General features: G+C 37.2%; 1 protein-coding gene across 9 annotated transcripts in view; it reads left to right on the top strand.

The window, feature by feature from the left end:
* ntm (neurotrimin) overlaps positions 1-25713 on the top strand; it is a 330112-nt gene that overhangs the window by 257174 nt on the left and 47225 nt on the right. The gene's annotated exons all lie outside the window — the stretch shown is intronic.

Here is a 25713-nt window from a genome sequence, read left to right as displayed (position 1 = left end):
ACATTTTCTAAATACTTTGACTTTCATGCCCATGTGTATGAATGTGCATGTTGTTGTCGTTGTTCTTGTGTTCTGTAGACCTTTTGTCTTGACCTCCGTTAGGACATCCTTCAGAACAAGGCTGTATTACAGGAGGTCGTGCGCTCAACATTAGCTTGAATAGAGGGGCACATGAATCACACGGATCACTCTTTATACTCAGATGATTGCATAATGGCTGTGGCAAGTTTGATTTCACTCCCCTGTGTATATATGACCTTTAAATGAATTTCCCTGTGCGGGGTTGAATATAACCATCACTTATTTCAGACAGGCGAGGGAGCCTATGACGAGGGGGTCGTATATCATAACTGTCTGAACCGGCATGAGAGCAGAGAAAGTGATTGTGCTAAAGTGCTGTTTTGTCTGCAGTTTTGAATGACAGCATTACATTAGCTTGTCTTTAGTAGCAAAACGTTTCTTTCTAAAACACTCTTCAAATGATCAAACTTTTATTGTGTGTTGTATATGTAAGTATATTGCAAAGCAGTTAGTGAACTATTATAAAGCAGAAATTATACACTGACCATCATAAATTGCAGACTCTCCTTTGAAATAAAGGCACACCTAATGCCTGTGTCTGGCAAGGAATTTTACATTTTAAAATAATGAATCGCTATAAATTCCTTTACAAACAGTCCGAAATATTGTTAAACTATAAACTTTTTTTTTTTGGATGAGGTTGGTAATATGTGACCCCAAAACTGCAAGAAGGAAATTATTATTTTTATTTGATTATTTATTATTGTATTTTTTTATTTACTTTTATGCATTCAGTAGGCATATTTATTCAAATTGACTGGCACTATTCAGAAACTTACATCCACATTTTTTTTAACTACAAGATATAATTATTTATACTGCTTATTTATATTGCAGATAACTGTGAACCACACACATACAACTTGCCTATTAAAATATTTATATCATGCTGATCATGATGGAAATGACAAAGTTCAGTGTGGCTCTGAATTATACAATCCATATTTTATTCATATTTTGTTCCATTCTGCATCATTGGAAGAAAAATGCAGATGTTCCAGAATCATTAACTGCTTTCACTTTAATACACAGATCTAATATACACATGCGATTTCTTTACTTGCTGTTTACATTCACAGACTTTATGTGAACTTTTGTGTGGATTTGACAGCTTAAGTGCAATAAGATGTGAAATAGAACTTAGTTTAATACTCAGTGTTTTAGTTTTTTGCAGAATATCCGATACAGAAGCGGTAGCCTACTGGCTCTGCCCTGTTTTGGAAAGCGGTGTGGGATTTTGCTCATTTGCATTTAAAGATACATGCACAAAAACATGTTTTTTCTTTCACTCAAAAATAGGCATTTACAGCATGGTATAATAAATGATCTGTGGGGCATTTTGAGTTGAAACTTCACATAAACATTCTTGGCACACCTGAGACTTATATTAAATCTTGTAAAAAGGGGCATAATTAAAAAAAATGGAACCAGTTCAGAATATATTCCCTTCTTTTTCATTCATAGTAGAGCCGTATAGCAATCTATTTCTTATCTATTATCTATAATCTATTTCTTTTCTATTGTGTATATCCCCTGTTTAGTTGTAGCCTATACAGTGTAATGATAATTCAAAGGGAATTTACACATGAGAAGCACAAATCATTAAAATATGTAAATCAAGCCCTAGTGATCTTCCACTAGCAGTGTATAAGTCACAACCTGTTTAAATAAAGATTCTTAAAGACTGCTCATCATCCCAGTGTGATTTGGTTGGTTTGGATTTGCATTCCAAGGGCTTTTTCTAAGCACTTTCTTTCTGATTAAAACATCTGGCCACTGTGTAGTTCTACCTGCACATCTGTCGAGAGGGAGAGCTCTGCACAAATCTTCTTCATCACAGAGGTAACTGACAATCACGCTGACAGGAAGAGGGAGAGATGGAGGGAATGATTTATTAAAGCTGGAGAAATAGCTCGCAGACCACGTCCAGACCGTCCGTATCATTCAAGACCATGTTTCCACCCTCACAAAGAGCTGTCCATTTCAGTGATTCCGCTGCGCCACGGAACATTCCTTGAGAAGGAAAAAAGAGGACACCGTTAACGGCAAGATGACCCGCCTCCACTTGTCGCCAAAAGTGGATGTCGACAAGCACTTCCTTCTCTCCCAGCTCAGCATATCTTTTTTTCTTTTCTTTCCTGCCTTGACTTGCCTGAAAAGGTGATCCCAGACACATAATATAGAAGTTTGGTTGTTTAAATCACCAAGGAACCTCAGCTGACGATAATTAAGGTTATTAGATATAAATACGTGTGGAAGCCACAGGGACCCATTATGGAGTGATGACAGGTTGTCGATGCTACTGCAAGTGTGGAGTTTAAAAATATTGTCTCTTAAAATATCTCCCTTCTGACATTTATCTTTGCACTCTCTGGAGTCATTGCCTACAGAGATGGCAAAGACAGACCAGGCGCATTTGTGAAGTCATGCACCTCATTTTCGAACTCTTTATCCTCTATCTATTGTGTGCATTAAATGGGGAGTGCTGCATAATACATTTCCGTCCTTTGATGTGAGCTGAAATCACCTTTTAAATGACCAAATGCTTTGTGCACATATTAAGCACTCAGACATTTAGTTGCATTACCATTTTAAAGTTGTAAAAACATATTACAGCTAATTTGAATGAATATTCTAAATGGGAGGAATGTTGGGGGGTGGTGTGGCGCAATGGATAAGACACTTGCCTTTGGTGTGAGAGACCCGGGTTCGAATCCACTGTGAGACACCAATGTGTCCCTGAGCAAGACACTTAACCCCTAGTTGCTCCAGAGGCATGCGACCTCTGACATATATATAGCAATTGTAAGTCGCTTTGGATAAAAGCGTCAGCTAAATGAATAAATGTAAATGTAGGAATGTTACAGGACTCATAAATTGTGGGGCATCTCGCCCAGGGGGCGGGGTTACGTCCTGCGTCACATCTCTCATGCGGGTTCTCGTCGACCAGGGTCAGCGCGCACCATAGCGCACACAGGCAGGCACAGAACTAGCTAGCGAACCGAGGTCTTAAATCTAATAAGTTATGTTTTTTTACTACACGTTTTTTGATGGAAAAGTGATGTTTAATTTCCATAGTCTTTGTTTAGTGAACGAAAGCGAAATCAGGAATTGCGGTCTTTCAGTTTGTTTATCGTTACCTAGCTACCAAGGGTTTAAGTTGTACAAGATGTGCTGTAGCCTTAATTACAATGGCCAAGTCGTGTTTCATATTAACAGATGAATAGGCTTCGCTCAGTTTATTAAATACATCCAACCTGAAATGTCTCTTACAAACTATGAAGGGACAATGAATCAATACAATGACATGGCAATGCTAGACAGATAGCCTACTTTGTTTGCACAGTCCTACCGTGATTTTGTCACTCTTCTCTCCACTCCTAGACCTACGTCTGGTGACAGCGGGGAAACTTTTACCTCGATAAAGTTAGGCCTACTTATTGTATTGCAGAAAAGAAAAGTAAACTTCCAGTAAACTCCAGTTAACCAGTTCATGTTTCTTCTTTGGGTGATTCAAGCAGTAACGACTAATTAGACTCAATACTGCTATTACAGGTGGAATTATGAAATAGAAACAGGCCTTAATGCAAGATTTTAATTTTTTATTGCTTCGCGTATAAGCGGAATAATTGACTTCAGGCCGTTGAATTATTAGAAAAATAATGCACACCCGAGGTGTAACATTTGTTACAGTCATGTCTCTGCTGTTAGACAGCTGCCACTACTTATTATGAAGAGCAAGCGGAACAGGAAGATTTCCACTGTCTAATTTAAAACTAATCCCTGACTAGTAGGGTTGGTAAACGAGAAAATGTTCTCATTCTGAATTGGTTCTATTTTAAATCATTGAAACCCAATGATTTTCACGACAATTGGTTCCGCTAATGATTCTAGAACATCTGTATTTTTCTTGTGGTAATGCAGAATGGCAGAAAATAAACATAAAATATGGAATGTATGCATCAGAGCATCATTAAACTTGGGCATTGTCATGATGACCTGTATGAATATTATTTTTATGTATTTATTGTGCATGACAATGAACAAGCAAATTTTGCAATTAAATTAAATGTGTAAATTAATTTTAAATTTGGCTTTCATGTTTGCAAAAAAAAATAAAATAATAATAATAATAAAAATAAAAAAAACTTTAATAATGAAATCTTAATTGGAATTTCTGATTTTGAATTTCTTAGAGTGGCATACTTGACACACATTTTAATATATCTTATGGAATTTTAATATACTATAATTGCTCATATATTAGCTGCACGGTTCTGGATAAATTGAGAAATAGATCTTGATTCTCTCACTGTACAAACAACAAAACCAAACAACGTAAAAATGTTAATTGCTGCAGTCTATTTAAAATGTTTAATTAATCTGAATTATTTAAAAAACACTCGGTTTGAATGAACGATTGAATGACTCACAAATATTTCACGTTTCATTACTAGATGAATCAGCGCTTTTGAACAAAACTCATGAAAGATTGATTCAATACATTTCAATACAGTCACATGTGGTGGAGTAAAGATGTAATTGATATAGGCTAATCATTAATTCAAGCACCAAGTTCCTTTCGAGTGTTTTTTTTTTTTTTTTTTTGCTTCTGTTGACATCAGTGATTTTATCCAAACTATAAACTTTTATCCTAGTTTTTCTGTCATAATTTGAATATTTGTAACACATGAATAATGATACTATGTGTATGGAAAGACTGTTTGTGAAGCTGTTTCTGTGTTTTTTTTCTCTTGAGTTCCTGCCTCAAATGGTTATAGCAATCAGTGTGTTCAAATAAGACTTATAGTGTAGTTTCAAATAGAAATTAGTCAAATGTGTGGGGTTTCTGAAATGAGCTTCATGGATGAATCCATTTCAGAGGGAATTAAGTAGTAGGCCTAACTAGTGTAGGTGGTTATGTAATGTTCCAGCATTACATAAAGTTCATACAGAACTCCCCCCCTCACTCCTCCTCCATCTTTCCACAGGAATCAATGGCTATGTTTGTTTGTTTGTTTTTCTTCTCTGTGAAGGGCTATGTGAATGGGTATTGAGATGGGTCACCTTTGCTCTGTCAGCCGTGACCTAGACTCAATCCCAGCGCTAATTGTCATTTACAAAAATGAGATGAATGTTATGATATGTGAAGAGTATGTACACTTTTCTCAGTACACTTAACCTTGAGAATTAATTGATTTATCATGAACAATATACAAGACAAATAACACAAGAGGTCATGTTTAGGTCAAAGGAAATGGGAGAGTTTTAATGAAAGTGGCTGGAGTGTTTATCTGTATCTGAAACACTTGTGCACCATTACTGAACCTCTCCCATATGGGATTTTAACAGTGAAAAGAATTATATTTTCTATCTTTATGTGGTTTGCAATATCTATTAATGATATTATCTATTAATCTATTAATTAATCTATTAATCTATTAAAGGATAAAATTAGGCTTGAGTTACCTGATGACTAACACCTTTCACCTTTGCAGGTTATATGATTTCTGCTCCATTCTTTCTATGTTGTAAAGGAAAAAAGCCAACTAGCTGAATCAGGGTGCTTTTATTTTATGCCCTTACACCCTTTTAGTCGAGTTAGCTAACCTTTCTCAGGGTGACTTAGATAATCGTCCTACCAATGGCTTGGGCATAGACCTCCCCGTGCAGCCAATTAAACTGTGTCACTCTGGAAATGTGCAGGAAGAAGCTATGGTAAATGAAGATCGATGAAGAGGAAGCAGTGTCCGTTATTTATAGGCTTTGCGTGGCTGTTAGGCCTGACCTGCAGTTTACCCTATGGGCTGTTGTTCCTGACCGGTGGCAGAACTGTGGATAATTACACCGTTTTAGGTTTGAGTGCTCTACATTAAAGTGTAGGTAGAGCAGGCTTCATTTGGGGTGGGATTGTAGCACACAGTGTGTTATAGGGTTTTGAAACACAAAATAGATTTTTCTGAAGAAAACGTGAGTGGTGCATTTTTATTTTTTTTTATTTTTTTAAACACACTAACAGTCACAATGTACAGTCTTTCAGTCTGTGTATTTGTTTGGGATTTTTAAATGTCCCTTTCTGCAGGTTTCATTGATATACCAATAGGTGGTGACAACAAGTTAATGTTTGTTGTCCCCCCCCCTGTAGCAAATTAGCTCTAAAGAAATATTAATAATCAATCATAACTTGTTATAATTGATAATGAATATTTGGATCAGTTAATAGAATTAACTTAATGTTGTAAATTAATATTACAATCAATTAACCTGTTTGTCCCATGAACACTCAGTGTTAATTGTTTATTAATTCTAAGAAATGTACATTTCCGGGGTATGGGAAATGTCTTTCTTTCTTTACAGTACTAATAAGAGCAAGTAGTCAAAATCTGCATGATTAGAGACTCCAGTACTGTATATAGTGAGCTTGAAACACTGACAACTTTACGTGTGACATGAACAAGACTTTATTAACTAGACTAAACACTTAAACTACTCTAACATACACATACATACATGCATACAGTTTACCAAGGGAAAGAGAGCTGAAGCAGAATACAGGAAAGCAAGAAGTTATAGCATTGTTTGAAATTCAGCAGATCAACAGCCTTGAGCAAACCATCAGTTTAGTTCTAACACGCCCTTCTTTAAAAGGGGTAAGGATACTTAATGTATCAAATAATGAGACTGAGTTTGATACTTGCATGTCTCGCCCATTTGAATTAAAGTCAAGTCAAGTCAAGTCAAGTTTATTTATATAGCGCTTTTCACAACATAGGTTGTATCAAAGCAGCTTCACAGTAATAAATTAAAACAATACATCAATGTTTGTTTCTAGTGGAACGTCCACGTTTGGTAATGCTGATCAATGGTATCGTTGATTGATTAATTCAATTAAATATCCCCAAATATCCCCAACTGAGCAAGCCAAAGGCAACAGTGGCAAGGAACCGAAAAACTCCATCAGGTGACCTAATGGAGAAAAAAAAAACCTTGGGAGAACCCGGGCTCAGTCGGGGGCCAGTTCTCCTCTGGCGTTTATGAACTAGAGACCGGATTTAACTGTAAGATTAAAAGTATTATATAAATGCCTGGCTGAAGAGATGCATCTTTAATCTAGTTTTAAACTGGGAGAGCGAGTCTGAGCAACGAACAGTATCCGGAAGACTATTCCAGAGTTTTGGAGCTAAATGTGAAAATGCTCTCCCTCCTTTGGTGGATCTGGATATCCTAGGTATTGACCAAAAGCCTCGAATTTAGTGATCTTAAAGAGCGCGATGGATTATAGGGCGATAGAAGATCGGTTAAATAGACTGGAGCTAAGCCGTTTAGGGCTTTATAAGTCAGTAGCAATACCTTGTAATTAATACGTGACTTTATAGGTAACCAATGTAGAGATGATAAAATTGGTGTTATATGATCATATTTTCTTGATCTAGTAAGAACTCTAGCGGCGGCATTTTGGACTAACTGTAGCTTGTTTATTGAGGATGCAGGACAACCAGCTAATAAAGCATACCTATAACTGTCCTTATGCAATTTGTTGAGGCTCCAGTTGATCTTTGCTCATGTTGTCTTGATGAGAGAGAACCAGTGAGAGTCAGAGGATCTTTGGTGAATGGAAAGACAAGGCTGCAGCCTGGCACAAGTTTGGGGGTCCTTAGAAAACTTCTAGTTCAGCATCATCTTCACATCAGAACCACTGTCATAATGAGCTGTTTGTAAAGAAATTATCCGCTTCCAAATTATGTCATTTTAATCAAGAAACTGAAACATTAAAAACCATTTTGCTCTTTATGGTGTGCGAGTGATAGAGCACGGCAGCAACAAACCAACTGATCAGCAGCGTAACAACATTGAATGCTCGACCGAACAGCTGATCATAGCTGTACAGGGGGCCTTATTATTTTTCATCTCCATAAATATATCTAGTAGTAAAGCTAATGCAAGGGCTAGAAATCTATTAATCTTTTGCTGATACATCATGGAGAGCACAGTTCATGGTTGCATAGCAACGACAGACGCCACAGAGAGCAAGCGCTTGTGGAAAGAAGGAGACAGCAGCGCGCCCGCGCTTTCACTTGTTTTTACACTTGTTTTTCACTTGGTTTTACACATCTAGAGCGAAAATAAAAGTGCCACAGTGTTTGCAAAGCCAGTAATGTGTTTTTAGGAACTGCACTCCTAACTCTTACTGTCAACACAGTATTAAGTTTCACAGAAGGAAATGTATGTTTTTCTTAATGAAAACTAACATCTCTACCTTGTCAGGTTTGAGCCTGTTTCTGTTCTCATCAAGGACGTTTGCAACGGCACTAAAAAGTCTCTCACTGTCCACAGAGCTGCAGGGGGCACTGAGATACAGGGTTGCAACAGCAGCCATAGAATACCTCCAGACCGCAGACATGCTCGCGCTTTCAGCTTCAAGCTGCTTCCGTGTTCTACTTTGCCGGCATTTAACCAATAGCGTCTCTGCAACAAAGTGATGTCATGCCGCACGCGTTGCTGTTTCTGTGTGGAGTCAAAAGGGTCTAACTCTGTCCCACCGCATAACTATAGATGTGTTAAAAAATAATGAGAATGTATATACATATATATCCGAGTCCTGATCGGGAGGTAACGTCCGATTCCGATCGAGTCTGAAACCACGTGATCGGGCCCGATTTCCGATCACGTGATCGGATCTGGATATCCCTACTTTTAAGGGTTGCATCTTGTGACATCATGTTCCGTTTTTGGTTCGTTTACACGTCTTTGCTCTGTTTTGCATTGATATTTCAGTCAAACCGCACCAGAGTTCATTTGGAAGTGGACCGAGGACCCATCTTTTCAGCTGTCTCGGCTTTTCAGCAGGGTTCGGATGGCAGCGTACACACTTATTCAAATGAACCACACTAACAGAGCAAGTGTGAACACAACACACTCTAAGTAACCACAATATTGTGTAAAATGTGAAGTGCTTCTTGTTTGTTAATCTGTTGTAACAAGAAATAATATAATATGCTCACTTTTGTGCTTTTACCACCTCTGGTATAAGAAATATGAGTTTATGATATGGATGTTCAGTGTAAAAACACTTGCACATATATTGACAACAAAAGTAAGAGGTATGTCACCTGGAAATCAAAAAAAAAAAAAAAAAAAAAAAAAAAAACTCTTTTAGGCATGAAATGAGCTGAATGTTAATTGTCATATATTCCCTGGTTCACTAGAGCGAGGCTGGTACCGAGAGGGAGAGAGGGTGAATCCAGCGCTCCGTCACCCTTTCCAGTCGAGACTCAATGACTTTGAAATTCTAATGGGTATTATTTGCAAAGGGCACCTTCATTTGCGTGACACCACTCCAAAAGACAAGGTGATTTTCAGCTAAGCTGTAATCCCCCTGCGCCACTTGCCACAGAGGTTCGCCAACTTCAGATCAGTGTGAACACACAGCGGACTGGTCACACTTTGTTGTTACCAAATCCAAACTATTATTTAATTGTTCATTAATTGCGCGGTTGTAGTTTCGCTTGTTTCTAATTTTGGTTCGTGCCTTGGACTGTAACAAGGTGACAGTCATGCTTTTTGAAGATGCAATTAGAGCACAATTGCTAGTTTGTGTGGTATGAACAGGTGTTGCAGCTTGTTGAGGTTCAGGGAGGACCGGAGTCATTTTGTTCTTGTGCCACAGGGTATTGTTTTTATGTTTATGTCTGTTGCTCAAAGTTGATTAAACTGCAACACTCCTCAATTAGTGTTAATTGAGGAAAAGAGTGTTGCAGTTTAATCGTCAATTAGTGTTAATCAAAGAAACATCTAAGTATTTTTTTTTATTTTTTTTAAAATATGTCCAGGCTAGGGAACGATCTAAACGATCAAATATGTCAAAATGGCTGTCTTGGAGATTCACTTAAACACTTAAATACAGTTTATGTCTTAAATGGGCGTTAATAGTTGGGAGAAAATATGATGCGTGATAATGATTAAATCTGCATTTGGTCTTAAAGAGGCATCAGTCTAATAAACCTGCTGACGATTGCTCCATTAATGTGAATCAAACAACAAAAGGCAAAGAGAAAATCAGTCGCAGCTCTTGAATGAATAATTTTGGCTTTTATAAGCTTTAATCTATCTATGATAAACTATGCAGTGTTATTTTACATCTGACTTTATTAGATGTCTTTTTAGCCCATATTACTCCTGAACAGTAATGTCAGTAGACATTACTGAAATTAAAGCACTGGGTATATAATTTGTATATTTGTTTTATTGTATACTTTTTTTTGTTTGACCATGTGTTTGTACTTTGTTTTTGGTGTCCTATGTCTTCTGTATATAAAACACAAAAGCCTGCACCCTTCTGCATAACATCCATGTTTTATTTGTTTTGTTAAAGCATTGCTTTTTCTTTTGCTATAGATATTTATTTTACATTTCAAAATATAAAGCAATATTAATTTTTTTTAATATAACAAAAAGAACCGATAAGAATACCGTTAAAGTACCGGATCGATAAGGAGTATCGTAAGAGTAGTAATACCGTTAAAACCTTAACAATACCCATCCCTAGTCCAGGCCAGCAATACTATACCCTTCAGTGTTTCCCATACATCGATTTATTTTTGCCGGCCTGCCACAATCAACATTGATCACCACAGATATATGTGACCCTGCCTTTGAAAACCCAGCTAAAGTCATTTTTTTGTGATTCACTGTTTTCTACATAAAATCATCCTACATAATGTAAAGAACATTCTGTGAAAATATAACCTTGATATCTTTATTGATTGAGTAAGGCTATGTCAAAATTTGCTGAATTTCAGGATCAGAAAATCATGTTTTTGAGAAATTCCAATTTAAAAACAAGCTTATTTTTAAAACTGCAACACATTTGATCCATAATTATCCTGCATATGTGCCATATAACACATTAAAGCTGAGATTCTCCCATTTTCAGTGATATATAACACATTTAAGGGAAAATTCTTAAAGTTTTGTAAAACAGGCCTATTTATTATGATGCGCATGTCCAAAAAGCTAAAAGCATAAAAACATTGAAACAAATGGGGGTACCACAAGTGCTTGATTGTTGCAACAATTACCAAGTCAATTCAGTGGAATGATTTGTATAACTTTATTAGTAAAATCACTAATTTTACAGACTCAACGCCAGCGATGTTATGCCCTAAACTAATACATGATTAACTAACTTTATTTTTCTGTGTACATTTCTGAAATGCACTTTCTGTAAAGCTGCTTTGAAACAATATGTATTGTGAAAAGCGCTATACAAATAAATTTGAATTGAATTTAATTAAAATGAAATATCAGTGAAAAAATATGTCATTAATATATCAATTAATTAACATATAACATTTCGGTATAAAATCTCATTCTCTAACTGGGCCACTGTGTAAAAAAAATTCAAGGGATAGTTAACCCAAAAATAAAAATTCTGTCATCATTTACTCACCCTCATGTTGTTCCAAACCTGTATGAGTTTTTCTTCTGCTGAACACAATATATATATATATATATATATATATATATATATATATATATATATATATATATATATATATATATATATTAAATGTTGGGAACCAGACGGCACCCACTGACTTCCATTGTAGGAAAAATAAACTATGGAAGTCAATGGGTGCCGCCAACTGTCTGGTTACCAACATAAAAAAAAAAAAAAAAAATATATATATATATATATATATATATATATATATATATATATATATATATATATATACACTCACCTAAAGGATTATTAGGAACACCATACTAATACTGTGTTTGACCCCCTTTCACCTTCAGAACTGCCTTAATTCTATGTGGCATTGATTCAGGTGCTGAAAGCATTCTTTAGAAATGTTGGCCCATATTGATAGGATAGCATCTTGCAGTTGATGGAGATTTGTGGGATGCACATCCAGGGCACGAAGGTCCCGTTCCACCACATCCCAAAGATGCTCTATTGGGTTGAGATCTGGTGACTGTTGGGGCCATTTTAGTACAGTGAACTCATTGTCATGTTCAAGAAACCAATTTGAAATGATTCGAGCTTTGTGACATGGTGCATTATCCTGCTAGAAGTAGCCATCAGAGGATGGGTACATGGTGGTCATAAAGGGATGGACATGGTCAGAAACAATGCTCAGGTAGGCCGTGGCATTTAAACGATGCCCAATTGACACTAAGGGGCCTAAAGTGTGCCAAGAAAACATCCCCCACACCATTACACCACCACCACCAGCCTGCACAGTGGTAACAAGGCATGATGGATCCATGTTCTCATTCTGTTTACGCCAAATTCTGACTCTACCATCTGAATGTCTCAACAGAAATCGAGACTCATCAGACCAGGCAACATTTTTCCAGTCTTCAACTGTCCAATTTTGGTGAGCTCGTGCAAATTGTAGCCTCTTTTTCCTATTTGTAGTGGAGATGAGTGGTACCTGGTGGGGTCTTCTGCTGTTGTAGCCCATCCGCCTCAAGGTTGTGCGTGTTGTGGCTTCACAAATGCTTTGTTGCATACCTTGGTTGTAACGAGTGGTTATTTCAGTCAAAGTTGCTCAACAAGGCATTTTCGCCCACAGGACTGCCGCATACTGGATGTTTTTCCCTTTTCACACCATTCTTTGTAAACCCTAGAAATGGTTGTGCGTGAAAATCCCAGTAACTGAGCAGATTGTGAAATACTCAGACCGGCCCGTCTGGCACCAACAACCATGCCACGCTCAAAATTGCTTAAATCACCTTTCTTTCCCATTCTGACATTCAGTTTGGAGTTCAGGAGATTGTCTTGACCAGGACCACACCCCTAAATGCATTGAAGCAACTGCCATGTGATTGGTTGATTAGATAATTGCATTAATGAGAAATTGAACAGGTGTTCCTAATAATCATTTAGGTGAGTGTGTATATATTGTGTTAAAATAGAAGAAAGAAATGTATGCATGTTTAGAATAACATGAGGAAAATAACAATTTTATAACAAAATAACAAATAACTTGAGTAAATCATATTTGGGTGAACTTTCCCTTTAACAGGTCAGTCTCAAACTTTGTACACGTTCTAAAATGCAAAACGTATGCAAAATATTTGATAATCTCATGGATTCTATTCACAAAATATATACTTGCAGTTGCAAGAGAAAACTATTTTCAGTTCCACATCTTGACTTCCAGCATTAGAAGCAAATTCTTCTGGTTGGTGTTCCTTCTTCAGATTCACCAGACTAGCTTGGGGTTCAGTCACCAAAACTAGCTCGTCCTCATCATGTTGGTCACTGCCTGAAAAAGCAAGGAGAAAATTTTCAATTCAAAGCAAGAGACCTAAAAACATGATGGTGTAACATGCAAGAATGGGGTGGGGTGGGGTGGGGGTGGGGGGGGCTAATTCCACATTTAAAGTGAATAATAAAGCATTTTATATGAAAATATATTTTTTTAGTTTAGTCAGACTGGATCTGATTAATTGAGGGGAGGGCAGAGGGACAAGAAACAGGTGCTATGGTAAGCAGACTTCAATTCAGAGTGTAATCAAACAAATAAACATGTCATAAACTTAATTTAAACTGATTCAATCCCAATCAACAAATCTGTAATAGACATTTACATCCACTATTTTTGCATCACATGATTAATTCTGTTTTAGCATTACATTGGCTGAACACTGACAGTATAGGCTACATTTACAGTAGGCTATACATTTAGCATTAAAAAAATGACAAAAATTTGCCGTCAAATTCCTCGTCAGTTTCGTCCAAGAATGTGTCCTGTTCATCATCACCATCATCCACCAGAAAATAATCTGCTATAAAACCGGTTATATCATAATTTGGGGTAAATTCCACCGAGATTAATATCAAACAAGCTGTTTAAGCAATCAACTATTTTACGCAACTATTCAACTCATGCTTCGGTGCCGCCATGTCAGATCATCAACACAACGCATCACCATCCAGCAAACGAATTATATTGACACTCCTTAAAATAAGATTATTATTATTATTATTGGTAGAATATTGAGCTACAAAACAAATAAGCTAATCTTAAAATATTGGCGATGACATGAAACAATCTCCACAGACATCTGAACCCGACTTATGTCGCATTTTTCTTTGCCCTAACTAAAGTTGACGTGATTGCCGCTCGTGCGGATTTATATTAAGGTCTGTTTACTCTTTCTTATGGTAGAAAAGAAGTTCCTGAACTGAATTATATAAGAATCAGCAGGTGTTGTTGCGCCGAAATGAACCCAGACACGATTGAAATCAATGTTTCGAAAGGCCACGTCCATTTTTTTTATTTTTTTGCGCAAAAGTATAAAAAGTATAACGTAGTGTCAATAAAATCATTAATTTCAGTATTTATCAGGTTATAAATGAAAATTTGAGTATTCCATCTCAAAACCTTCGGTATAATCTATCCTTTACAGCAATAAACACACATTACCTATTTTTGTCATTTTTGTGGCTATGACTAGCCCTACTTTGGCTGCGTTCACACTGCAGGGCTTAATGCTCAATTCCGATTTTTTGAAAAAATTCGATTTTTTTGCAAGGCCGTTCACATTTCCAATTAAATGCGACCTTTTGTGATCTCCTATGTGAACGTGAAATGACCCAGAAATGACCCGCATGCGCAGAAGAGTACTCAACGGTCAACGACGTCACTTGTTGTTTGCGGAAGTAGCTAAACTTCAACTAACTGTGATTCACTCACACACACACACAACACACGAGCGCGCGCAGCGACCGTTACACAAGAGCCAGACAGCAGCCGCTGACCTATCTAATATCAGCACAAATAAGTTAACATATTTATTTTTTTAATTAACGGGCTCGTCGAGGTCGACCCGTTCGGCAGATTTACCTCAGCTTGACGAATATGCAGTCCGTTTTCAAACCGACGACTACTTCAACGCAGAATTATGACGTTTGTCGTGTATCAATGACGTGCGGGTCGGATACATGCGACCTGGCCGTTCAGACTGAAGTCGCATTTGAAAAGATCGGATACGTATCGGATTTGGACCACATACCCAAGTGGCCTGGGTCGCATTTGAAAAGATCGGATCTGTGTCGTTCAGACTGTCATGAAAAGATCAGATACAGGTCGCATAGGGGCAAAAAAATCAGAATTGGGTCGTTTCAGCCTGCAGTGTGAACGAAGCCTTTGACGCTCTTTTACTCAATAATTAGATTCTGCGACTTTAACCCTCTGAGGTCTGAGCTGTTTTCTGGGCCCTGGAGGTGTTCTGACATGCTCTGACATTTCTGGTTATTTCTGTTACTTGTGACATTTTCATAGCTAAAGTCTAATTACACTGTATTCAGCACAAACTCTGCTACAATAATATATCAACAGCATGTATGTAAAAGTTTGTAGTTTTGAGATAATGACATTTATGCGTGGTTTGTGAAAATACAAAAAAAAATTCTCACTGAAATAAGGCCATGAAACCCATACTGATTATTTCTTCACAAGACTTTTGAAAATTGTATGACGTAGCCTAGAATATTTGCTGCAAAACTATGTGAAAATCACCCTGACTGCTCATTCAGAGAAGACAATATATTGATTTAAAATTTTTACGACGTGTTTTGTGTGAATAAGCCTTATGCGAGAACTCATTAATATGTATGGCTTTTCTCACCTGAGAAAGACAAAGAACCTCCCCTAACGGCCCTATTAGGAGCTATCAGGCCCCTGTCATTCTGAGCAACCTTGCACAATACTGTAAATGAGGAGATTTAAAAAAGAATGGCTTTTAAATTGTTTGGATTTATTTACACAACATAATCCAAATAGACACAACAAATGGCAAAAAAGCACTTATTGAAAGACAGAGACCTTTGTGCCATTCCTAAAAACATTGTACATACATACCTTTCATTTCCAAGGTGTTTGATTTTCACTTTACCATGTTCATGTTCCAGAGACTCATGTGAATGTTGAAGTCGGCAGGACTCAGTGGCATCTGGGCCCTGGAAAAAAAAGTGAACATACTGATATCAAGAGAAAGGCCTGCACGATTTTGGAAATAAATATTCGATTTTTCTGTTTAAAATGGCTTTTTAAAGTTCATAAAATACACACACACACACACACACACACACACACACACACACACACACACACACACACACACACACAAATGTTTCCAACAGGTTTGTTGTGCCTTGTAGGCATAGGCTATGAGCAGTGCTGGGTAAAATAATAATAACAATAGATAGCAGTATAAATCTTCCAAAATATTTCAGTAACAACCAAGCTAGAGAAAAATATATTGATTATTATGTTAAGTTACTTCAAATGTTTCCATTCGTTATGATGATATGAAATGAGATAATAGTAAAAACATGAAGCCGTTTGGTGTGTTTTGCTTTTCAAATTTTCAAATGATACATTCAAACGCGATCGCGCTGCAAAATCTGATAGCCTACATTCAAACGCGATCGCGCTCAAATATAAAACATTATGGTTACCATATACATATCTACGTTTGACCAGATATCCACAAACACAGTAGGCCTAACAGTAAACACGGGTCTAAATATTATAATATTCCCCATATATCTAGCAACAGTTCAACTGCAATGTGACGTTTATGCAACAATAACAAACATGTAAGAATTTCTTACCTTAAATCTTTCTTGTCTTCAAATCGCGTTCTTCTTCTTCTGAGGTAGCCTAAATCCAATGTAAGCTCAGACACGTCTTTCAAACTCGACGAAAAGTGAAGTGAAGTGTTTTGGTGTTTTGTTGTTGAGGTAACGAGCGCGTTCGTGTTCCATGTGGAGATTTGCATGTGAATATCTTTTGCGCGAGTGGGCGTGGCCAAATTAACTTTAATGAGCAAGCGTTTGAGAAGCTGGACATCTTGTTGGTTTTATACAAATTACTTAAACAGAAAATATTTGTTTTCGTTTTGAACCCGATCATTTAAAAGTACACACTTAAATATTTATAAAGGTGTATGGCTCATAAATGTGTGACAAGTATTCGCTGAGTTTTGTTTCAGTTTATAGACGTGCTCAAGAAAAAAAAGTTCACCGCGACGGAGAGGCAGAACGCACACCCTGTTTATTTTCTTTATTTTACAAAAGCACAATGTTTTGATTTGATTGTAAGTGGACACATACAAAAGTAGAAATATCACAGATTATTTTTTTATATTTCTTTTTTCTGTATGACCATAAATGACGGAGTAATTTAAGTTTATAGTGCTACAATGTGGAGAAAATCCAGCAAAACGCGCCGGCGCGTTTGTCGACCTCAGAGGGTTAACCGGGGTTTCACAGGCGGGGTCACATATTTCAGTGCTTCCCATTCATTAACCTGACTGTAGCGGCCGAAAATATATTTAATCTTAAATAACATAAAAGCTCTTTAATGTCGTGTTTTGCTCCCTTGCTGTCAACCTAACTAAAATCGAAAACACGATAAGGCTTTGTGTCCTTATCAAAAGACTATCTGTTTGCACTGAGCAATGAGAAGTACGCACTTCGCTCACGCAATCAGCTCCGTATCTCAGTTCACTGTGAATGAATGCAGTGAACTCTATCAGTGCATGTGCGTGCATTTGGTAATGCAGTTACACATTATTTTCACATTTTGCAGTTGACGATTACAGCATTTCACTGGATTTGTAATGAAAAGCGTTTGTAAACTTGTTTTCCGCCAAAATCTCGCTCGACTGCAGATTCCGTCAAAATAAAAGTTCATGGGTTTATCTCTTGCATGGATAGAAATTAGGACACAACTAATGATGAAAGTTTAATTTATTTTTCAGCGCATTTGTTTTACAATATATGGTTCTCACTATCATAGGAATAATATGTAGTGTAAACCGATACACTATACCACAGCTAAAAAGAGGTTTGAGTCCCCTTTATTAGAGTTCAGATACAAGTCAAATCACAGACTTTTTCTTTGTTCATTTTACACACTGAACTTGGGTTGGAGCTCTTAATTTTGAACTGTCAAAGTGCACTAGATGAATTTAACTTTAAAATGTTTTTATTTTTATTTTTATTTTTTAATGTCTGTCTGTGTCCTTCACTTTTGATCTTTGACTTTTGATATTTATGTATGCTTGTGTGTAATATACTTTATTCTTTGATTATATGATAAATGAATACTATGCAATTCTATGTACTATGCAATACTATACTATGTGAGCTTTAACAGTGAGCGCCAACCAATTTGTTTACCATGTATTTAGATCTGTGTGTTTCTAATTTAACCTCATCTGCAACTATTTACGGATGTCTAGGAGGAGGTGAGTAACAGCAGTGCTGGTAGGATGCCTCGGGTGGTTTGGCCTTGTGTTAGACAGACCAGAAGAGAGGTAATTTGCTCTGCTCATCTTGGTTCAGCCTGACTACCATCACTGCAATCTGAGTATCATGAGTGCACAATCTTATGGAGTGATGCAGAACATCACATCAAATAGTGGAGCCTCTCATATTTCTTTCATCACATTGTGAGTGAGAATGAGAGACAGAGAAGGACAAAAGCACAGACAACAAGATAGAAATTGTTTGTGTGTTTGCACAGCAAATGGTCACAGCAAAAAGAAACCAGTGAGTCCTGACAATGTCAATTGTTTTTTTTTTACCCAGCCCAGAGAGATGGAAAAGGATTCCAGTTCCCTTAACAGTTGTTCCAATACCTATTTCAAAGCCCAGAGAGAGCAGAAGTACACAGATAGTGCTCATCTCACCGTGCCTTCTGAGACGGGCTGGATTTTAAAACTGGGACTCGTACCCAGATGAATACTTTACACAGATATGTTTATATTAATCTTATTTTAACTGGAACATGATTCTGGCTCATAATCCAACTGCTACTTCATTCCAGATACTTATAATGTTAAAGATACATACTAAATACATTATACATACATATACATATGTATATACATACTATATATAGTAAATCTGGAAACATGAGAGAGGATATTTAATTTCTATATATGCAATTTATAAAAAATATTCTATCTCTCTCTCTCTGTTTGAAATTGCCCTTGCTCTCTGTCACAAAGATTTTGTAACCAATCTTGTCAATGTGCGGAGCGGTTTTTAGCATATAATTAACTATGCTGCAAAGCAGGGTAGTCTCAAGAGAAGCCAGGTTATCCCGGTGTATTGTTCTGTTGATATGAAAAATCATGTAGGTTTAGCTGAGTGAATTATGTATATGATGTATATTACGATGTTATGATGAACTATATGCCTTTCTCCACTGATGGATGCTGATTTTTAGAAGGTAGCTGTCTGACTCTGAGATGGCGAACGGGAACATGGTTTGTGTAACATTAGCAACATTATTAGCTGTTTGATAATGTAGTCAAGCCAAAGGCTAATCATTTCAATTACAGTTAATGTGTCTGACGTTGTATAGAGCGATACATAAAACGCGTTACCATTCTGATACATCGAATTGTAGACGAACCTGTATAATTCGATCTTCCTCTTCTTCTTCTGAATCAGTTTCTGGTTCAAAAATAAAAGGCTGAATTAAACCAGTATGCCATTGTGTAGCGTGTACTACAGTTGACCAAGTGGATCAGGTAGTTTGAGCTGCTGCGATTGAGTGAAGACGGAGATTAATTTGGATATTAATTCTGTTTATACTAAATGAAGCAATGGTGTAGAGTTGCATTCAAGCTATTTTTAAGGCATGAAGAAATTATTTTCATAGGGAAAAAAACTTTTAAATATGTAATTTTAGTGATCAAAGATTAGTTTTAAAGATTAGTTGAAAATCCAGTTTTTAACGTTGTTGTTTAGGCTATATGTCTATGTGGTGTTTTTAATGTGCTTTAAGACAAACCATGTGCACATTCACAAGTCAACACCATTGCTGAGTATTTTCTCCTTAAAACTGCATTGAACAAAAGACAGTCTCAAAAACGCAGTTTGAAATTGCTGGTGTTTCTGACGTCACAAACTACCTTGTAACCAATCACGTCAATCGTGTGATCATCAACGAATGCATCTCTGACCTGGTGTGAGTGAGTGGAGGCAGAGCTAATTTGCATATTCATAGAACTGCAAATGCTAAATGAGGCAAGGGTGTAGAGTTACATTCAAGCTATTTAAAGGAAAAAACATTCAAATATGTCATTTTGATAATCAAAGATGAGTTTTAAAGAATTAAATGACTGATTACAGGGGACTTTAAGACATTTATGTAAACTTTGTTGTGAAATGAATGACAACAGGTTACAGGTTGCGATTTGCTGTCATGTCAAATATAATTACCTCTGCCCTATACTTTAATGGCAGTTTTTACACATTGAGTTATATTTCACAAAATGAACAGTGCTGAATGTGCCATATGAACTGTACAAAAGATCATACTAAAACACTCTCCTAACATTAGGACTCTCCTAACATTAGGATAGAATTCAGAGGTCTATGCGAACATATAATTGTAGGCCTAGTGTTTTTACACAGTACATCAATCTGTTTGATTTCAAAAGATGAAATTTGGAACGAAAAATAAGTGTTCTTTAAATGATCCTTTAAGCACGGAAGTGTACTGAAATGTCTCCTTGTGTTTAACTTTTAATTAAAATGACTATTCAGGGGATTAAATATAGGTTTTGATGAAAGTATAACATGAGAAAGTGGTCTGTGAAGTATGTTCACCTCATGTGGTAGCCAAGAGGCTGAGAGATTTCCATAGTAACGCAAACCCTCACCATGTGATGTCGAGATGTGTGGTTTAAGGGAGCAAATTAATGCCTTATGGCGCAAGTCAGTCAGTGAACCAAAGCTCTATTTCAGCCATGAGTTCAACATAGCAAAGTACTCACGTTTTAGCACCTCTTGTTCCTTTAAACTTTGAAGAGTTTCTTCGCCATTATATTTCAGCGCTGTGAAGTTGTAAATTTCAGTGCTTTTAAAATCTCTTAATGAAATAATTGATTAGCACTTTGTGCACTTAAAGACTTAAAAATGAATGAAAGACTTAAAAATGAATGAAAATAACTCAATCACTCTCAGTTATGGGAGAGAAAGAGGAATGAGTCAGCTCTTAAAATCTGAAATTAAAGTGAGAGAGCGAGCGTGCAGACCCTTGGGAGTAAAATTTGTACATCCAGCACTGTTCTTGAGAAAACATGAAACCAATCAAGTTGTTCCATCTGTCTGTGTTGACAGTGTATTCAACCCCCTGCCTCACATGCTATGTTGCCCTAACGGTGTGTGTGTTTCGGACGAAAATCAATACATCCTTACCGTCCAGGTAGCAGCAATGTTCTATCTTGACTGAACTCTAACTCCCTGACAGTAATGTTATTTGGAGGTAATCCAGTGTTATATATTATAGCTTTTTTCCCTCTATATACTTCGATGCCAAATCAATCCCTTTCTCCAAAGTAAATTAATAATGAATGCCCTCTCTTGTTCATGTCACAAGGTAGCCAGAGGGGGCTGCGGTAAGATTTATTTTCAAAACCGCACTTGGTCTGATACTCGATATATTTTTGCCCTCCACAAGTACAGTGGGATATGTTTGATGCACTGCTAGCTGAAATAGAGTTGGATCTGTGTCTCGATTGCAACGTGCACTGAGAATGAATACCCAAAGTAATTCTAAACTAACTAAAAAAACATTTAGCAATAACATCATGACATTGCATTAAAATTAACGCTTTGTAATCTGTACTAGGATGAGAATAGTCGAACATCCCATGATGATGCAAAAAAAAGCTTATATTATCCCAGAGCGCATGCATTTCGGTGTCAAGGCAAAAAAATGGACGAGGGCCATGCTTGTTTATTCCGCATGCTTAATTTTCCCCGCCCTTGGATGCTTTTCATTGCACTGAAAGGGTAGACACTTTATTTGGATTAAAATGGTTTGCTGTCTGCTCTTCTCTGATAAGGGAATATAAGGCGGAGTTATTTTTAATTTATGTATTTGTTGCATTGTGCTGATTCAGTGTGGCGCTATGAACATGCAGCTCAGACATGCTCTAGTGGCCGGAGATGCTGCACTACAGGTTTCCAGAAGGTTCTGACTGCTCAAGGTTAAGACTGATTGGATTGGATTCACCCTCAGTGTCTTACCAAGAGGCTGTTATTATAATGCACAGCATTTTATGGTGATGCTGTAAATAATATATTAATATGATAGCTGAACTAACAATGTGCAGTCCCTACAGTGCACATGTACTTAAAGGGATAGTTCACCCCAAAATTAAAATGACTTTGTTTTAACACAGTGTCTACACCAGATGTGAGCGATGAGACAAAAGCAAATAGAACACATTATAATCAGTGATGCTGTTTCTGACATGAGAAACAAATAGATTTGTAGTGGTCGCTTTATTGCGTCTATAGTGGAAACAGCCTCAAACTGTAAGTCTTCTGTCATATAATAGCTTTGTGTGATGAATAGGTCAAAGGGTTACTGTGTCCCTGTTACAGTAATTATACATTGAAGTACTAAGTGTAATTAACTACATGTACTAACTATAGGGTTAGGGTAGGATTAGGGTTTGGTTTAGGGTTAGTTGCATGTAATTATGCCTAGTTTCTAGTTATTGCTAAAGTACATGTAATGTGTAACAAAGACACATTAAAATAAAGTGATACCGGTCAAAGTGTAATTTCTTTTTTTTACAAAATTTTTATCATTGTTTAATTAAATTCTTCCTAGTTCTTTTTGGTATGTTCGTGATTGTTCGGATTTGTCTAATCTTTTCAGTGAATAGATTAGATAAATTAATTTTCTGTCTGCCACACAAAACTTTCAAATGGCTTCAGAAGACTTGGAATATAAAGCTTGTCCTTTTTGAACCTTGACAGCCTTAGTACTCTACTTGGTTTCTATTATATTGACAAGAAAATCTGGATATTCAACAAAAATTCACCTATTGTGTTCCACACTGAACAAAGAAAGTCATTCCGATTTGATTTTGAGTAAATATTAAAGGAGACATATCATGCTTTTAAATCGTTCCTTTTTACATATAAATACATTTGTGGTCTATATAAAGCGGAACTGCAATGCTTGGGTCTGAATTCCTCATTATTATAGCTCCACAGGCCCCTTTTCTACCCCTTTTCTGATGTGCGTCTGAGAGCAACTCGTTTTGGTGCGGTCTTTTTAAATGCAAATGAGACACGTCATACCCCGCCCCCTCTCCAGGTTGTAGAGGTGACACTCGGTTCAACTCCACCCCGTTCGGCCATTTTTGTAGTTTGATAGCAGAGATACGATTATCTAGCGGCACAGAAACTTTTGGACATCCAAGATTTGTGTCAACACAGAAAACATTTCATCATTGGATAGTTTTTTCGTTTTATTAAAGTGTTGTTTTATGTCAGCTTAATGCCCGGAACGCTTTTCAGAAAAGATAAGGCAACTTATTTAGCACAATTCACACGGTAATTCCGGAAAAAAATATCTCCGAATGCTCCACATGAAACTTTGGTCTTCCGACCTTTTACCACCGTGTCGATTTATTTTGATTAATATGTGCGAGGGAGAGAGAGCAAGACAGCGCCTAGTTTGGAGACGGTGAAGCCTTGTTTACTCTTTCGCCTGGCTCGGAAGAGAGAGAGAGCGCGCGCGCGCGACCGGGTCTCTCTCTCTGCTCGTTCTTTCAGTTAAACATGCGCCCTGTCACAAGCGTGGCAGTTCATCTACATTACTCACCGATCAAATAAGACTTTGGCGGGACAAAAAAAACCGCTTTGGCGGGCGCTAAAACAAGTTCAATGCAGGAAAAACCCTGTTGTTGCTGAAGTAGTTATCCTTGAAGTGCTTCGCGTTCGCGCACACAAAAATTACTTTATGGGTACATTTCCGTTAAAAATAAAACTCAACCAGGCTTTTCGAAGAGGTTCTGATGCTGGGAGACGGTGTAATGAAGCGTGTGGGTTACTACATCCAACAACCAAACATTTTGACTTACCCTCTCGTAAGTTCTGCATCTTTGAGCTTGGACTACAAAATCGTAGCGAGAAATAAAAATGGCGGATTGCTCGAAGTGTTGAGCCGGTAGTCGATGTCCTTTTTGGCAGCTCCGCTGCAAATACTGTGACGTAATTGTTAACAAAACGTCATAGAAAATAGAAAAATCGGAACAGGTTGAAAAATAAGGCCAAAACAGAATATAAAGATATCAACGAAACACCTGAAGAGACTAATTTCAAATTTTCTATACTTATAAACACTAAAAATATACAACAAAATGCATTTAAGGGCTAAAAAAGTGGATTTAGCATGATATGTCCCCTTTAATGGCAAATCTTTCGTCTGTGGGTGAACGGTTCCCTTAAACATACATTCTTGCATAAGTGCAGACTCAGTCATCTGTGTGTACATGCAAGCACACCAGCCGTGTGCAGCGAAAGGCTATTTGAACAGCAATGCTCTTGTTTCCTGTATTATTTACCATATCATCCATGTCTACATGACGAATGTGTGAGAGCTTTGCTCTTTGATCCCATAAACTGTGTTTCATCGGGGGTTTCGTTCAATTACCGGTGCAACAGCTGCTTTTGCTTTGCATTTTTTTCTATTATTCCAGCCAACTTTGAATGCCCTTGAGTGTGCTTTGTTACCCTGTTTGGCAACCGTGTGCTTTATATGCCAGCCGACGCGTCTTCTCCTCCTATTATGGGTGGCTCGCCTCTTACTTGCTTCTCTTGCATTCACCTAGGGAGATTTTTATTGAACCAGGGTTTTTTAAAACTTTTTTGATGCCACAGATCCTCAAATATTTTTCCTCAAAAAAGGCAGCTTGACCCATTAACACTTTGAAAAAAATAATAATGAAGATATACTGTATACAGATATGAACGAACACACACACAAACACACACACACACACACACACACACACACACACACACACACACACACACACACACACTAATAAGTTGTGTTGACACTTTTTAATGTTGTTTAAAATCTCATTTTTATCTGTAGAATTAGATATGTTTATTTTTATTTTGTTTAATTTTATTTTTGGCAGTTTGGTTTTTGCTGCACACATTGCCACCTTATAGAGAAGAGCAAGGGGAAGAAAGATTGGAGACGGGCGACTTTAATATTTCTGTGTAGGATGCCCTGCAGTGTATTATGAACCCGTCCACAGGGAAAAGGCTTGATCTTTCCACTGATCTCCAGCGTTCTCATTTAGTCTATTATAAGACGAGGTAGAGGCCAGTGCCGCAGTTTCCACTCCCGTGAAAACGAACGCCTTTGCTTGTACCCCAGTACTTCTGCCCACCTGCCTAGGGAGAAAAAAAAAAGACACAAAGAAGCACATTTACCACATCTGTCCCTGGTGCTTTGGATTTTGCCCTCTAGAAGCTAAAGTAGTTCAGCTCTGTGCCTCTCGCTGAATCGACTAAGATGAGCGCGCAAGCATTATAACCATAATGGGCTTTAATGAGCATCGAACGCCTATTATTCGAATGTGTGCCAAAGATTTTTGGGCTGTGATGCTACCAGAGATAAAACAAAGATTGCATGAAAATTGTCCCTGCGTTTTATTGAATGGTTAATCAGGCAAGTAATCAATTAAGCGCATGATTGCTTTTGATTTTAATAGCCCTACAGTATATGAAGAGGCCCTTTTTGGCCTCTGCTGCTAACTGTTAGGCAT

Source organism: Squalius cephalus (assembly GCF_949319135.1).
Source record: "Squalius cephalus genome assembly, chromosome: 24".
Lineage (NCBI taxonomy): Eukaryota > Metazoa > Chordata > Actinopteri > Cypriniformes > Leuciscidae > Squalius > Squalius cephalus.
This window is presented reverse-complemented; position numbering and strand designations above follow the sequence as displayed.